Genomic DNA, 16,110 nt, shown 5'->3' on the forward strand with positions numbered 1-16,110 from the left:
CGGTGACGCAATAGGAGAGAAGGGGACGGAAACGGGGGATGCGGGCCGCTCACGTTCAGGAGCCTTCTCCTCAGCACTAGGACTCCTAAGCAGCAACGGAGCAACGCGAATGGACGGCAGCCAGGAGCCGGGAAAGCCGGCGGACCCTGCAAAGCCCTGCAAGCCGCCTAACGCTTACACACTCACTCCACCCGAAGCGACCCCGGTTACTAGGACAAGCCCATTACCTCTCACAGGCCCCGCGGGAGCCTCTGTCCCGACTGCAAACCCGACAACGGAGCCGCACAGAAAAAGCGACAACAGTTAGACAGCACAGCTATTTCTCTGCGCACGTGAGGGGGAACAGCAAAAGAGGAATCAGCCCTGACTACACCGAATTCGGCCTATGCATTCCAGCCAGAGCGCCCTCATAAAAACTACAGCTCCCAGGATGCAGAACCATTCACAGGGCCTCTTGGTCCCATGATGCAACGCGCGCTAACACTAATTGCTTAAGGAGGGGGAGGCTATAACAGTAACCGTGTGAGAGTTCACTTTTGAATGGAAGGCGAGGTTACACCGTTGCGGTTCCACACCCCTGAGTATGCTTTCGAAGCTTCCTCATTAGTACTAGTGCCGTATATTAATATGATATCGTGTATGTTTTATATAGGCACACGAAAAAAGGGTCACAACGTTTATCCGTTAACTCTACAAACGAGCGGGGTTCTCCTCCGCCCCCCCCCCCCCCGGTCTAGCTTGCTCGGTCGCGTTATCAAGAGAAGCCGGAGTTCTCCGTGAGCGGTGACCGCTTGGCCCCTTCCGTTTTCCTAATGGTGAACAGGCGTGTCGGTCATCGGGGGAGAGGCGGGACCTGTGCGTTGCCGAATGCGCGGTTGGTTGCCTGAGGTTTTGTGCCTGCCTCGGGAGCTCTCGTGCGAGCGACGCGCGGCTAGGCTGCGCAGTGCTCCGGCGCCTGCGAGAGGAAGCTGGGCAGTTCTCCCCCTCCCCTGGCGAGACGGCGGCGGCTGAGGGGGCGGAACCGGCGGTAACGGCAGGAGCCGACCCGGGAGGGGATGGCGCGTCTCGCGGAGGCGGTGGCCTTCGCCGCTGCTCCGGCTGCCGCCGCCTCTCCGTCCTTGGCTTGGGTGTGAAGGGGACGCCCGAGACCCGACAGATATGAGGTAGCGTCGCGCTGCGGCTGGGGGGGGGGAAGCTTGGGGGTCACCCTGGAGAGATGAGCGCAGGCGCGCTGGGGAGAGCTTGGCCGGGGGGGGGGGTCCACCCAGCGCACCCTCTCGGGGCTCTCCAGGCGCCCTCCGCCTCGCCTGCCTGTGGGCAGGCATCGTGCATCTGCCTGCCCGTACGAGCCCTGCGCTTCTGCCCTTTCCGGGGGTGCTTCTGGCCTGCCCATTGTTTTCCTCCCCTGCCCCCGGCATCTACAGCTCCGTTTGTTTGTTTTCTTAATCCTTTCCTGCTTGCCTTGGGGGGCCTGATGTAGGGCAGGACAGGCGATCCGGGGCGCGTGCCGGGAGTTCTTCGCCTCCGGCTGGAATTGCTTTTATTCTTGCAGCCGCTGGTCTTTAATGCAGAGCGCCCCAACCCTTCTGAGGCTGTACTTGCGGGAGAATGTCACGAGCGGAGAGCGCCCCAGGGGCCCTGCCGGAGTGGGTGCCTAGGGTGGTGTAGGGAGCTTTTAAACTTTACCCGGCTCGGCAAAGGTCCAACGTCGTCTTCCTTACCTGAAAGGCAGAATCTGAGATTTTATTGCATGGGTTTTGCGAATCGGCTTATTCGTGTCTGTTTAATTTGAACATTCTGGCGGACTTGCAGTAGAAAAGATGCGGCAGGAAGCTGACCTGGAGAAGGCAGAAATAAACTTGCTTAGTTAGTGTCTGTGATTGGGAATTCCTGGTAAGCCAGAAATCGCTGCCTAAGGGCAGCCATAGTTGTTTGAAAAGAAAATATCTGTGCTCGACTCTGGCATTCTCTGAGGGAAAGGGAGAATGTCTACGTTTGTGTTTTTAACTTGAGCCTACTTTTTCTAGTCTTTGTTCCCTTCATCGTCCTCTGGAGGAAGAGGAATATTGCCCATTCTGTACACTGACATTTAGTTTTGGAAGAGTCAAACTCGCTATAATGTTTAGCTAGTAAAAACATGCTGCGTAATAGATTATCTTTTGGCAGTTCAGTAAATATTTTAAGAAATTCATTTTTTAAATGATATTCCATTGCTGTTTGACATTTGGAGCATATTTTACATTTTCCCATGGAAATGCAGCAACAATTTTCTTCTGTGCTTTTTGATTATGTTATTAATGTATGAATGTGTTTGTAATGAGCATGATTTCAGTTCATTGTGCTTTAAGTTTGGATGAAAGTTATTACCTCAATGGATGGATATTTTGTGGAACTTGTCATATATTCTGTCACAGGATTTAAGTTTAAAGATTTAGAATGCAGTACAGTTTAATGTTTATGTCCAAGCTGGAGATAATGGACTGACCAGTGGTTCCCAAATGTTTTGGGGCTGCCGCTTCCTTGGCTCCCGGGCCACATTTCTTAGTGGACCTTCCCCACATGTATGAACACACACCTCTTTCCTGGTCTTAAATCTTCTGCAAATTGAAAACACAGTATATTGCCTATGCTTCTTTTTTTGTTGTTTAGTCTAGAAAATATAAGTTAAAAAGCCTTTCTTTTATAAGCAAAAGCCACCTTGTGTCCTCATTGGCGAGAAAGACAGATGGGGAAAGAAAGGTAGAGAAATAAGTAATCAATGGAAAATCTCATGGCCAGGTACAAGCAGAAGAAGACTTCTTCAGCCTCCAAAAGATGGAGACTTTTGGGGGAAGGGTTGCTAACCCTGGGTTAAGAAATTCCTGGAGATCTGGGGTGGACCCTGGGAAGGACAGAGTCTGAGCAGGAGAATCTCAGCAGGAATATAATCCCATCCAGCCCACTTTCTGAAGCTCTTGTTTTCTTCAGGAAGTTAAAAAGGATTGGCCCTGGTCAGCACTAGAATGAGACATCACCAAGGAAGGTCCAGGATTGCTACTTCCCAGAGGCAGGTAGAAGCAAGCCACCTTGGAATGTCTCTCACGAGGAAAATGCAGCCACAGCGGGAAGAGTCAGCTTGTTGCCCCCCCCTCCCCGCCCCAAAATTCCTCACCGCCTCCCTTGGATCCTTCTACTGCCCCCAGGGGGCATATCACCCACTGGGGAACCCCTAGACTAGACCATAAGGGATCTAGAATTTATGGTGTTTTCTAAGATGTATTTTCCAGTGTTTTCTAATTGTCATGTTGGAAGTCTGAAGTCATACTAAGTATGGTAGAATTACAATGCATTTTAAAATGAGTCTGTCAAAAATCACTTTGGTTCTAGCCTAGAGATTATTATCTGGAGGTTTCTAGGAAAAATCCCCCCCCCCCCGTAGTATTATATAGGGAGATGAAAGATATGTAAGTGGTATCTGGCATGCATACAATGATAGTTCCTTTTGATGGGAAAAGTTACAAGGAGGATAGCACCAAAATGATTTTCAGTTTTATTGCTAATTACATTAAATTTAATCTCAATTAAAAATAATATTCTGAGCCAGTGTGTAGAATGCTTATCAGAAACTTCTCCTTGCAAAACTGGATAGTAAAAAGTTGTGTTTGGAGAAGTTTCTTGGTTTGTTCCGCGCAACTAATGCTTTATATGCATGTTTGTTCTGAAATAAGATCCATTGAGTTGAGCAGAAAATATATGTTCTCAGGATAGCATCCTATATTACTTCTGGAGGTCTATTTTGGACTTGTGATTTTTGTGTATGATGCACAGACTGCTAATATATTTGATTGTATCTTGTTCCTATATATATTCCTCAACAGATCCTTGAAATGTAATCCTACACTATGCATTTGTTCTTTGTTTCATTGCTGTATTATTGTAAAATTCAGATTCCAGTGTGTCTTTTAAATAAATCTACTTTCTAGATCCTATTTTTAAAAGGCAGAGCTCAGACTAGGAGATCATAGGAGAAGGGAACTACTATATCTTACACTACTATGCAACTGAAAGCAGGACTACAGATTCTTCCAGGTGTCAGGGAAACTTGCCTGTAACATGTGGATGAAATGCATATTTCTAGCAAGACATGCAGGCAATAAGAGGGAAATTCATACCACACAACTATTGCCATTTAACCAAAAACAGCTCACAGGCCAGGCTTGTATGATTAGTACTTGTATGCTCTCACTTTGGCAGCTTTTCAGCAGTTGTGTTTTCACACAGATGAGCTGTTGCAGAACAATTTCTCCAGTGTATTAAGTCCAGAATCTTTTCTTCAGGGTTAACAGAGAAAGTGTTGCTTAAAGCTTCAGTAAAATGAATTGATTGTTTTAGTTTCTCTTCCTTTCTTCAGTAGTGAATAGGTACATTATTATTAATTCCTTATATTTCTTAGCACTTATAAACAGTTTTGTGGGACTAAACCCCATCAAATAGTGTGGTGCTTATTTTTGAATACGTAGATCTGTTTCAGTCTTAGACCTCTATACAGTCAGTAACATTCCATAGAATTTAATAAACTTGATTTCCAAGTATGCAGGTTTAAGTCTGGGTGCACCAATAAATAGATTAAAACAGAGCTGACCATTATGCTTAAGGACATGAGGGTAGGCATGTTTGTTCTTCACATGATTGCCACAAAGTTCATAGCAAAAAGTTCCTGTGACTTAAAAGAGACACTTCACTCCTCAGATATGATGGAGAGTTTTTATTCTTTAGTAGTTTTCTGAAGAAAAAATAAAGTACTTAATTTTTTTCTTCAGTAAATGTTCCATTTCTAAAGATTCATTGTTTCATAAAATTAATAACAATCAATTGATGTCACTGGCAGTATAATATAAAAAAAACATAATTCCACTGATAACTGTCATGTGGATGCTGAAGGCTAGCTGGCTAAATGGAGCAGTCACCCTTCTATCTAGATTGGCTTTAAGTCTAATGAGGGGAGGTAATAAAGTTGTGCTTGGGCACTTTGTCATTTTGGAACCATTAACATGGTGTATTTAGAATGTTTTTGAATTGTTAAGAACTGGATTAGGTAAATTGCCACAGCATGCCTATTTGGGACATTATCTATTTTAACATAAGCAAATTAAATAAAAACAGAGACAAATGGCAAATATTTTATTTATTTGGTTCTAGGCCGCACCTCTCCAAATGGTCTTGGGGTAGCATACAACAGATTCACAGTGAAAAATCCCATACAATAAATAGTCTCATTAAAATATTTAAAATAATCAATTTAAAATTATTTAACAAAAACCAAAAGCATGCTCCATCAATATACCTCCCCCCAATACAACTGGTATTATATAGATTAGTGATCCCCAACCTGTGGGCCGTGGACCACATGTGGTCCTTCGACTAATTGGAGGTGGGCCCCGAAGGACGCCTTCTCCCCCCCCCCCGGCCCTTTACTTCATCCCCCCCGGCCCTTTACTACACACTTCGGGTGTCATTGTCTCCCATCACTCCCAGATGGGACTATCTCGTTGCAGAGAAACAAGCTCAGGGTTCCCATTGATTTGTCATTGTCATGAGTTAAAATTTCCATGAAAATAAAATGTTCCTTATGTTCATTGTTGTGGCGTGTCTGTATCTTATTTTGAAGGGATGTTTAAACATTACCATAGCGATCAGAGAGCGTTAGGGCAGTGGTTGAGAGTAGAGGAGTAAACTCCCCCCCCCACTGGGCTTCATTAAAAGGCGTTGAGTGTGGTCCCCGGTGATAAAAAGGTTGGGGACCACTGTTGATATTCCTGTTTCAATCAGGTGCAGATGATGAGAGTAAGGACTGGGGGGGGGGACCTGTTTAGCTGGTAAAAGTTGAAGCCCTTGGCCTCGACCAAATGGCCTGGTGGAAGTGCACTGTTTTTCAGGCCCTTTGGAAGTTCCAAAAGGGCCCAGGTTTCTGCTGGCAGCTCATTCCACCAGGCTGAATCCAGGGCAGAAAAGGCCCTAACTCTGTGGCCAGCACAGAAACTCAAGGAAATCTGAGGCTGTGAATAAATGGTTCAATTATTGTCCAATTAATTATTTTCAAAAAATTTAGTATTCAAATAACTTTAGCAATCAAAATGGGATCCTAGGTATTTCATTCATCCGCTTTCCCTTCTTCAGTGATTACTCCTATTGGTTTTCTCAATTTGGAGATAGCTTTTCCAAGATCAAATGTATAGGATATCACATTGGCATATGCTCATCTGATTGAGGCTGAGCACACAGTTGGGGCCAGGGACCACCAACTAGTTAGAATTTGTAGAGTGAAATTCTCATTGGGGAATATTTGGTGAGGCAGTCCCTCAGATATGCAAGCACTAGACCACATAAGACCTTAAAAGTTAAAACAAACACCTTAAACCTGAGCCAGAATTCAGCCGACAGTGCTGGAGAATAAGGCGAATGTGGGGTCTTCATAGGGTCCTTGTAAGGACCTGGGCAGCCATATTCTGGACTAGTTGTAATTTCCAGGTCAGGATAAGGGAAGGCCCACGTAAAGCAAGTTGCGGTAATCTAGCCTGGAGGTGACTGTTGCATGGATTAATGTAGCTAGGTATTCTGGGACCACTTAGAGCAGGGGTCCCCAACCCCCAGTCTGCGGCCTGGTACCAGGCTGTAAAAGCCATCATACCAGGCTGCCAGCAGCCGCGCCTGCCTCTCCCGCCCCTGCAGCGAGAGGGGGGGGAAAGAGGCCGGCACAGCAGCCGGCGTGGCAGCTACGCAAACGCGCACACGAGGAACTGCCGCGCATGCGCGTTTGCACCCCCTGGTGGCCAAAAGGTGCATGCGCGGCAACTCTGTGCATGTGTGTTAGCGCCACCTGGTGACCAAAACGCGCATGCGCAGCAATTGGGCATGCACGTTTATGAGCAACTGCTGGCTCTCCCCCACCCCCGGAGGCGGTCCCCGACCAGAAGAAGGTTGGGGACCGCTGACTTAGAGAACTAGTAGTTTCACCTGGTATAGATTAAAAAGGCCCTGGCAAGCTACTTTGGTGACCTGCACAACTGTGGTAAAGGAGGTGTCAAAAATCACTCCCAAATTCCTCACAGTATGTGCACCCTTGAGCTGTGCCCTGTCAAGACAGGGGAGGCGTTCTTCCCCCGTTGGTCCTTTCCTCCCCAGCCACAGGACTTCTGTCTTCAAATAGTTAAGCTTCTGGCACTCCATCCTAGCCACCTAGCCAGGAATTCAGGTGAGGTATTTGGCTGGCCATTCATTAACAGGTAGAGCTGGGTGTCATCTGCATATCGGTGATAGCACAATCCATATTCATAGTATTGGGGAGAGAATCACATCCTGTGGAACCCCACATTGGAGTTGGTAGTGGTCTGATTGTTCCTCCCCTCTGACCCCAACCTTGAAGGAAAAAGACCAACCATTGCAAAGCTTTGTCATGAGGAAATAAAGAATGCTGCGGCCACGATTCTCACGAAAACATCGTGGAGATCCCACATCCGGCCGGTACTCCAACAACTTGGCTGGCTCCCAGTTGAATTCCGGATCAAGTTTAAGGTTCTGGTAATCGCATTTAAGGCCGTACGCCGTTTGGGCCCAGTGTGAGAGACCACCTCCCTGCCTAAACCCCCAAAAGAGTACTACGCTCCACCAACTCCCAACTGGCTGTGGATCCCTGGCCCCAGAGAAGCACGTCGGTCCTCAACAAGGGCCAGAGCCTTCTTGATCCTGGCCCCCACCTGGTGGAACGAGCTCCCTGAGGAGATCAGAGCCCTGCTCGAACTTCCACAATTCCGCAGGGCTTGCAAGATGGAGTTCTTCCACCAGGCATTCACTTGAGTCCGACTTACGTAGAACAGCTGCTGAACCCCCAGAGTGAAAGAACCAACCCCCCAATGTTACTGTTAATTGTTATTTATATTATAATGTTGTTTTGCAATGTTTTGATGCCTTATTTGAAAGTTGATGTTACATATTGTTGTTACTATATATCAATCCATGTAATTTGTATTATATAATGTTCAATGTAAATTGCCCAGAGCTGCAAAGAAATGGGCGGTATAGAAATATAAATAAATAAATAAATAAATAAACTGTTCTAGATGGCACATAATGATGTTGAATAGTATTGGGGAGAGAATCACATCATATGGAACCCCACACTGGAGTTGGTAGTGGTGTGATTGTTCCTCCCCTCTGACCCCAACCTTGAAGGAAAAAGACCAACCATTGCAAAGCTTGCCCCTGTATCCCATCAGCAAAATCATGAGCTAACAGTTTGTGACTTACTTTGACGAACACTGTGGCATTCACCAGCAGCACCAACTCACATCAATCCAGCTGTCTTTATAGGTCATCTGTTAGAAAGACCAGTGCCATGTCCACCATTGCTGGCCTGGAATGAATCCATTCCTAAAATGTCATCTAGCTATGCCTTTAATTGGTTTGCAGCTGCCTGTTCAACCACCTTCCCCAGTAACGTTAGACGTGAGATGGGGCAGTAGCTGGCAGGTCCTGCAGATCCAAAGATGGCTTCTTCAATATGGGCTGGACCACTTCCTCCTTTAGCCTACCCAGGAATGTCTTTGAAGTTAGGGACAGGTTGATTATTTCCCAAAGGGGTCTCACAATCCTCTTATCACCTGTTTTAAGGAATCATGAGGGACGGGTCTAAGGGTAAGTGATTGGCCTCATTGAAGAAAGTGCTCTATAAATCTTGGTTTGCCATAGCCCTTTGAAGCATTCAAAGCATTCCCCTGAATATGGCCAAGGGGCCTCCAGTTCTCTGGGGGAGGGATAAGATTTTATCTGTGAAAAAGCTTGCAAAGGCCTCACAGCTTAATGCCAATTGAGTACAGTTTGTGCGTCCTTCTTTGAGGGTGGTAAGGGATCAGATTACCCTAAACAGTTGTGCAGGGCATCAGCTTGTAGATTAAATGGAGGCTGCATAGAAATCCCTCTAGACTGTCATCTCATAGGCCTTCATAAGGGTCCTGTAGGACAGTGGTCCCCAACCTTTTTATCACTGGGGACCATTCAACACTTGACAATTTTACTGAGGCCCAGGGGGGGGAGGAGAGTAGTCTTTTAGAAGAAGTATGATTCCAAAATAGCTGACAATTTCAATAGACCTGGCATTGCACCACACCAGTGTTGGAGCTGAGTTATTAATTAATTATTTGAATTTCTTACACACTGCTATTGGCAAGCCATTTTGCAGCCAGTTACAACAATGAAACCTCACAAAATAAATTCCAGCATTTAGTCAACTTAAAACCCACCCCCACCTGCTTGGCAACCACCCACCGAGTGTCTCAGGGGTGTGGGGAGACCTGCTGTTCCTACTAAAAATGAGGAAGGGCCCCTGATCTTCATTGCTCTAGCCTCAATCAAAGTCATGTTGGAAGAGCTCCATCTTCCAGGCCCTGTAGAACCGAGAGTGTTACTTCAGAGGCCTCTGCTCTCAAGGAGCTAATTCCACCAGGTCAGGTCCAGGACTGAAAAGGCCTTGGCCATGGATAGGTATATTTCCTGCGGGCTGGGAACCACCAGCAGATTTGTGACTACAGAGTGCAAGGTGCTGCAGGGGCATAAAGCAATAGGCATTGCCTCAGATATATAGGTCCCAGACCGTGAAGGGTCTTAAAGGTTAAAACCAAAACCTTGAACTTGATCTGGGCTGCAACTGGCAACCAATGCAACTGCCTCAGCACCTGCTGGATATGGGCCCTCCAAGATGTTCCCATGAGGACCTTAGCAGTTGCATTTTGTGCCAGCCGCAATTTCTGGGTAAAGGGACAAGGGAGGGTCTGCTTAGAGTGAGTTACAGAAATCAATCCTGGGGGTGACCATTACGTGGATCACCCCATGGCTAGGTGCTCTGGGGACAGGTAGGGCACTAGTAGCCTCAAATGTGTATGTGGAAAAATTCTCATGATCTGCGCCTCCATTGAAAAGGAGGCATTGAGGATCATGCCCAAATTCCCAGATGTTAAGCAGCACCCCAGCCCAGCCAGGCTTGGTAGATGAGCTTCCTAGTCTGCCCACTTCCACCCCAGCTACAGGGTCTCCGTCTTGGAAGTGTTGAGTTTCATGCAACTCTGCTTGAGCCATCCAGCAATGGCTTCCAAACATCTGGCAGATATTTCCAGGCGTGGCATTCGGGTGACTATCCATCAGGAGATAGAGCTGGGTGTCATCTGCATACTGATGATAGTCCAGCCCAAAACTCTGATCCAGGTGTTCCAGAGGATGCATAAAGGTGTTAAAAACTGTGGGAGAGAGAACAGGCCCCAGTGGAACTCCACGGGGGAGTTGGAAGGGGCGTGATAACTCTTCCCCCACTGTGACCCTCTCTATGTTGGGTTCTGAAGGAACCACTGAAGAGCTCGTCAAATGCAACCAACAGATTTAACATTATGAGAATAGCCAAACATTATCCATCTGGCGCCGGAGATCATCTGCCAGGAAGGTGATCAACACGTCTCCACTCTCTGGCCAGACCGCCTTTAACACCTTTTGCTCTTCTCCCTGTATCTCTAGGGATACGACGAAGGTTAGAAAGAGTTCAAACATCACCATATCTTGAACCCTTTCTCTTTATTATCCTTCTCCCACCACCATACCTCCCACAAGCCCCAATAATTGGGATTCTTGGGCTTTCTTTGGTCCCTCTTGTGCTTGTCCTCTCCCTTACATTGTGAAACTACTTAGCTCGACAAAAATACCAGTTATCTATGAGCTCTCACCCAGCCTTATCCCTCTCTCCTGCCTCTCTATCAGCATCTGACCCTTAACTGCTGGGATATGGCACAGATATTTCTATCCAGGAGAAACTCTTGGGGTTCCAGCTCCCACGAAGGGTATCACTGACACCAGTGATCCCTTTCTCTGAGAAAGGGTTTCTCAAAGTCAAAAGTCTTTTGATCTGAGGAAGATTGGATTTTCTGAGTTGACAGAATCTGTTTCTTAAGCAGAAGGTTTTTGAAGACTCGAGGTGCAGTAAATTCAGGTGGCCACTAGAGAAAGTCAGTTGTTGCTACATGGTCTCTTGGCTGGTTAGATGCAGTTGGGCACTGTTTGAGGGCAGTTTTGCCTGTTGGTGTACACTCCTCTGACTCTCCTGTATCAGCTCAATTTTGGGACATCTCCAGGGTCCCTTTCTGCTCCCCAGTCTTGAGGGGAGTTGGAATATTCTCACCTTCAGATGCTTGTTCTGGACATTGGCCTGGTCTCCAGGTGTTCTTCGGCAGTTGAGCAATGTCGGCTCCTGCTTTTTTGCACACACTACTGACCACAGCCAGGATGTTTCTGAGGGGCACCTTCCTAAATACTGCCCTTTTCTGGTTGGCTCAGGGGGTTGGCAATAGACAAAAACAATTATTAACAATATAAACATTTTTAATTTTAATATATAACTGCCTCTTATGATTTAACTGTATGAAGGTTAAACAGCGCTTGGAGAAATTTTCTGTCTGTGGTTGGATTTTCTGGCAGTGAGGCCAGCATCCCAACATGGCTGCAGCCATAGGCTTGGTGGAACAGCTTCATTTTGTTGGCCCACTGGAATTGTTTAAGATTGCAGAGGGTCCTGATTTCCAGGCAGAGTTTTCCAGCAGGCCAAGGCAAAAAACCCCCCCCTGGTCCTCATTTAGGCTAGGTTTCTCTCTTTGGGGCCAAGGACCCTGAGCATATTTTGACTGCTTGATCTTAATTTTTTTGGGGGGGAGGTATAGGGGAAGAGGTGGTCCTGAATATACAGGGATCCCAGGGCATTTAGGGCTTTGAATGTGAGAATCAAAACCTTGAACCTGATTTGGTCCGCAATCTGGAGCCAGTGCAGCTGGGAGAGCGCAGGCGTAATACGTGCTCTCCATGGGGTCTTTGTACGCACTTTAGCTGCTGCATTCTGAACCAGTTGGGATTTCTGGAGCAGCTTCAAGGGCAGCCCTGCATAGAATGAGTTATAGAAGTCTAGTCTGGAGATGACCATTGCATGAATCACATTGGCTATAGGTTGTCAACAGGTAGAGTGCAAGTTGTTGTGCCTGACATAGATGGTAAAACATTCAGTGATCAACATCTGTGACCTGGGCCTCCATTGATAAAAGAGACATTCAGGCTCAAACCCAGACGGTGGTCAAAGGTGTTAAATGTATCCCGTCAATGGCCAGGAGTTGCACTGTGCTACCCTTGGCATGTTGATGAGTCATAGGGCCTTTATTTAAGCTAAATTTAACTTCTGCTGACTCCTCCTGAGCCAGACTACCATGGCATCCAGGAACCTGACCAAAGAGTCTGGAGGTGGCAACAGATAGCTGTCTATCAACAGAAAGGGCTGGGTGTCATCAGCATACAGATGGCAACCCAGTCCAAAACTCTGGATAAGCAGGGCAAGGGGGCAAATGTAGATGTTAAATAACCTCAGGGAGACAACCCTGTGTAGTTGAAATTTTAAATTAATCTTAACTTAATCTGTGGGGTTGAAATAAATCACATCTACTTACAAAAGATTTCCTCTATCCCTAAGGTTTTTAGGATTTCCTGTAAAAAAATCCATTTAGTACAATTGAATGCTTTCTCTCCATCTATAAAATAGAAGCTGCTGTACATTAACAAGGTTGATGAGGTTAATGAGTCCCCTAATATTTCAGAATATCAACCTTCCATTCAAAAGCCCAGTCCAATATAGTTTGATATACTTACTAAAAAAAAGGGCTTAATCAATCAGCCAGGGTCTTTATTAATATTTTATAATTGTTATTCAAAATCGAAATGGGACAATAGAAAAGAACTAAACTTGGATCTTTCCCACTCTTATGAATTACCATAATATTAATCTTTACTCAGGTTTTAGGAGGGAGGTATTCTTTTAGAAACTGAGCATATACTTTTTTCCCAATACTGGAGATACTATTAAATACAGGCCATATAAAACTTATTCATGTACTCATCCAATTCAGGGTTTTACCCTAATTTCATGTATTTAATTAATTCTGTTATTTCTGTTGTTGTGATAGGCCTGTTCAGCCATTCTATGTGCTGCTCTGAAATCTTTGAAGTATGCGATGATTGCAAAAATCTCCTGATGTTCTCTGAATTAGAGTTTTCCATTCTGTAGAGTTTTTATACTCCTTTTTAAAATTCCTTAGCAATTTGTATTTGAAGTCATGCTAATTTTCCTGGGCTAGATATCATTTTTTTTGGGGGGGGGGGGGAAGTCCTGCTTCTACTCTGCTGAAATTCTTGACAATACCTTCCTTGGTTTATTACCGTGCTCAGAAGTATTCTGCTCATAATAATGATTTTGCTGCTACCTAGGCATCACGGATTTTAATGTTTTTCTTTAACTAATTTCCACAGATCTTATCATATAAACTCTCAGTCTTTTTTCCCTCTCTTAAGTGCATCCAAAATTTGTATTTGAGTTTGTTGGGAAAAGAGAAAGCCGCTAATATCAACCTTAAATGTCTTCCACACCAGTATATAATTTATTTGCCCCAAGTCATTGTTTTTAAATTGCAATATTTTTTCCTATAATTTTCAGATAATATCTTATTTTGTGAAATATTATTCTGTTCCTTCTGGGAATTAGGCTGATTACCATAAGGAGCCTTTTGTCCCTTCTGGCCTCGCTGTCTGCCTGCTGCATTGCCGTTTATAATGCCTTCTCTGAAGTGACACTGCTATTCCAATCTGTGCAGGATGACTCACCATGACCTCACCATTCCAGACATGGGAGGATCCACTATTCTCAAAGCATCTGCACTTCCCTTTGTAAGAAGCTCTCCATTGGCTTTTGGCTTTGCTGCCTCTGGCTGCTGCCTTTATGTTAATAGCATTTTCCTGTAAATGGACATTGCTATGCTGCTATAAAACATGTTTTGAAAAGTGACATTGCTCTACATATGTTTTGTAAAGGTCTGAATATACTAAAAACTGCATAATCTTTGTATGTGGGCTTAGTCAGAAAATAGTTTGAGAGGCCTCAGCAAATGATGGGATCTTAGGACCCCTGCTAGATATTTAGAAAACTGACTCCTAAAAGGGCTGGGGGCACCATAAAAATATTTTAAACAAATAAGAATAGATGGCAGCTTTATAAAAGGAATATTTCTGTGAAAATAATGTAAATTATTAATCTGCATCAAATAAAACATTATTCTTTTCCACTATATACTTGTTCCAATAAAAAAGTCAGCACTGAAAATCTGCCTGTCAGGTATACATTCAGTGCTTTTTGGATTTTTTTATCAAGTAAATATGTTTTAAACAATTACAAGTACTATCTTTTGAATACTGGGCTTGTATTTCAAAGGATGGCTAGATGTTGACACAATGGGAGGCTTTGCGATAGTGCTGGCATGGAAGGAAAGAAAAGACCTTCAAAGCTTGTCTCATGCTAGAGATACTCAGATTTTTGTCTTATCTCTGCTTATAAATCTGTACCTTTAAGACCATGTTGTGGTCTTAAAGGTGCCCCTGGATAGTTGTGTAGGAACACAGTTTATCATATAAAGCCCATTGCAACCAGGAATGCAATGGCCGATAGGACCCAGGAGACACCAGCAGGTGCAAAGCTCTCTCTCCCTCTCTCTCAGCAGGAGCCATAGCAGGTAATCAGGGCTCATTTGCAGTTTGGGGCGGCTGTCTCTGTCTCTCAGGCATCTGAGAGCAAAGTGGCTAGCATCCAGGGAAGGAGGGCAGGAGCTGTAGGGGCACGGCCAATCAGGGTGCGGGCACCCTGATTGGCCCTATTCCAACTCGGACTCCCTGGACTCGTTCCACCCCCCAGGCTGTTGATACAGCCCAAAATGGCATTTGCCTTTTTTACCGCTGCATCACACTGCCTGCTCATGTTTAGTTTACAATCCACAAGTACCCCAAGCTCTCGTTCACACACAGTGTTACCTAGAAGCCTTTCCCCATCCAGTCTCATGTTTAATGCAAAATTGGTAGACTTTTTGGTTTCGATTAAGGTACTGTCAGTTGTCTGAATCAAACTTCTTGTCTAGAAGTAGTTTTTGAAACCATAACCTAATGATGGTTTGTAAGCAAGAGAGCAAACCAGTTTTGAGATTCATAACCAATGGAAACTTGTTCCAAATCAAGATGTTTTCTGTCTTTGCACTATGTTCAGTAGGAAAGTTGAAGAAATGTATGAGCCCAAACACTTCATGGATCACTGTTGTCATGAACAGCCTGAATATTGTATAGCTATATGAAGTCTACGAAAAGTGTCAAAGGGTCTGGTCTTTTGTTTATGCAGGACTTCGTTTTCTTTTGGGTTCTTAAGCATCATTATTATTTAACTAGTAATTAAGCCCGCTGTATGCCGAATACAGCGGGCGCTAGAAACTGACCTTGTCGGGCGGCGGCTCTCTGCCTAAGTAGTGGTCCCCAACCTTTCTGAGGCTGGGGACCGGCACGGGCCGCGCCCGGGCCGCGCCCGCGAGCCGCGCCCGGGCCGCGCCCGCGAGCCGCGCCCGGGCCGCGCCCGCGAGCCGCGCCCGGGCCGCGCCCGCGAGCCGCGCCCGGGCCGCGCCCGCGAGCCGCGCCCGGGCCGCGCCCGCGAGCCGCGCCCGAGCCGCGCCCGCGAGCCGCGCCCGGGCCGCGCCCGCGAGCCGCGCCCGCGAGCCGCGCCCGCACATCGGGCCGCTTGCTGGCAGGGCCGCTGGTGGACTGTTTCTTCCTGGAACCGGGAGCGGCTGCGAGGACGGCGGAGACCATTGTAAGTTGGGGGCGAGGGGGTGGTGCGCGGGGGCTGCGGCCTGCGTGGGTTCCCTCGGGCGTCAGGCCAGGAGCAACTGCGAGCCGCGCTGCGCGCGGCTCGCAGTTGCTGGGGCTGGGAATCAGAGGGAGCAATCGGCAGGCGCTTCGCGCCTGCCGATTGTTCCCTCCGATTGTCTGTCATGAGGAAGGGTCCAATCCGGACCCTTCCTCATCCCGGACACATCCCGCCCCAGAACGCCTTACTCTTTTATTTAGTCCGTGGCGCCCGTGGCGCCACGGGCGGTGTTCAGATGAGAAATACTTCATTGGTTAGTGTCAGTGAGCCTTCCTGGAATAAGACATGATTGACTGTAAACTACTGACCCACTGCCTAGCCAAGCTAGG

General features: G+C 46.3%; 2 protein-coding genes across 8 annotated transcripts in view; one reads left to right on the plus strand and one right to left on the minus strand.

Moving 5' to 3' along the window:
• CRYZL1 (crystallin zeta like 1) overlaps positions 1-873 on the minus strand; it is a 36,383-nt gene extending 35,510 nt beyond the window's left edge. Inside the window, exon 1 of one of the 5 annotated variants that reach the window (XM_077342627.1) lies at positions 854-873. The gene's annotated coding sequence lies outside the window, so the exon portion shown is untranslated. Of the gene's footprint in view, positions 1-53; positions 194-227; positions 754-853 lie in introns of those variants that run through there. The other 4 variants (XM_077342628.1, XM_077342625.1, XM_077342624.1 and 1 more) reach the window with 4 other exon arrangements.
• Positions 874-980: 107 nt separating this feature from the next.
• ITSN1 (intersectin 1) overlaps positions 981-16,110 on the plus strand; it is a 120,908-nt gene continuing 105,778 nt past the window's right edge. The window contains exon 1 of one of the 3 annotated variants that reach the window (XM_077342609.1): positions 981-1,163. The gene's annotated coding sequence lies outside the window, so the exon portion shown is untranslated. The remainder of the gene's footprint in view (positions 1,164-16,110) is intronic. The other 2 variants (XM_077342608.1, XM_077342612.1) reach the window with 2 other exon arrangements.

This window comes from Paroedura picta, chromosome 6 (assembly GCF_049243985.1).
Source record: "Paroedura picta isolate Pp20150507F chromosome 6, Ppicta_v3.0, whole genome shotgun sequence".
NCBI classification, from domain to species: Eukaryota; Metazoa; Chordata; class Lepidosauria; order Squamata; family Gekkonidae; genus Paroedura; species Paroedura picta.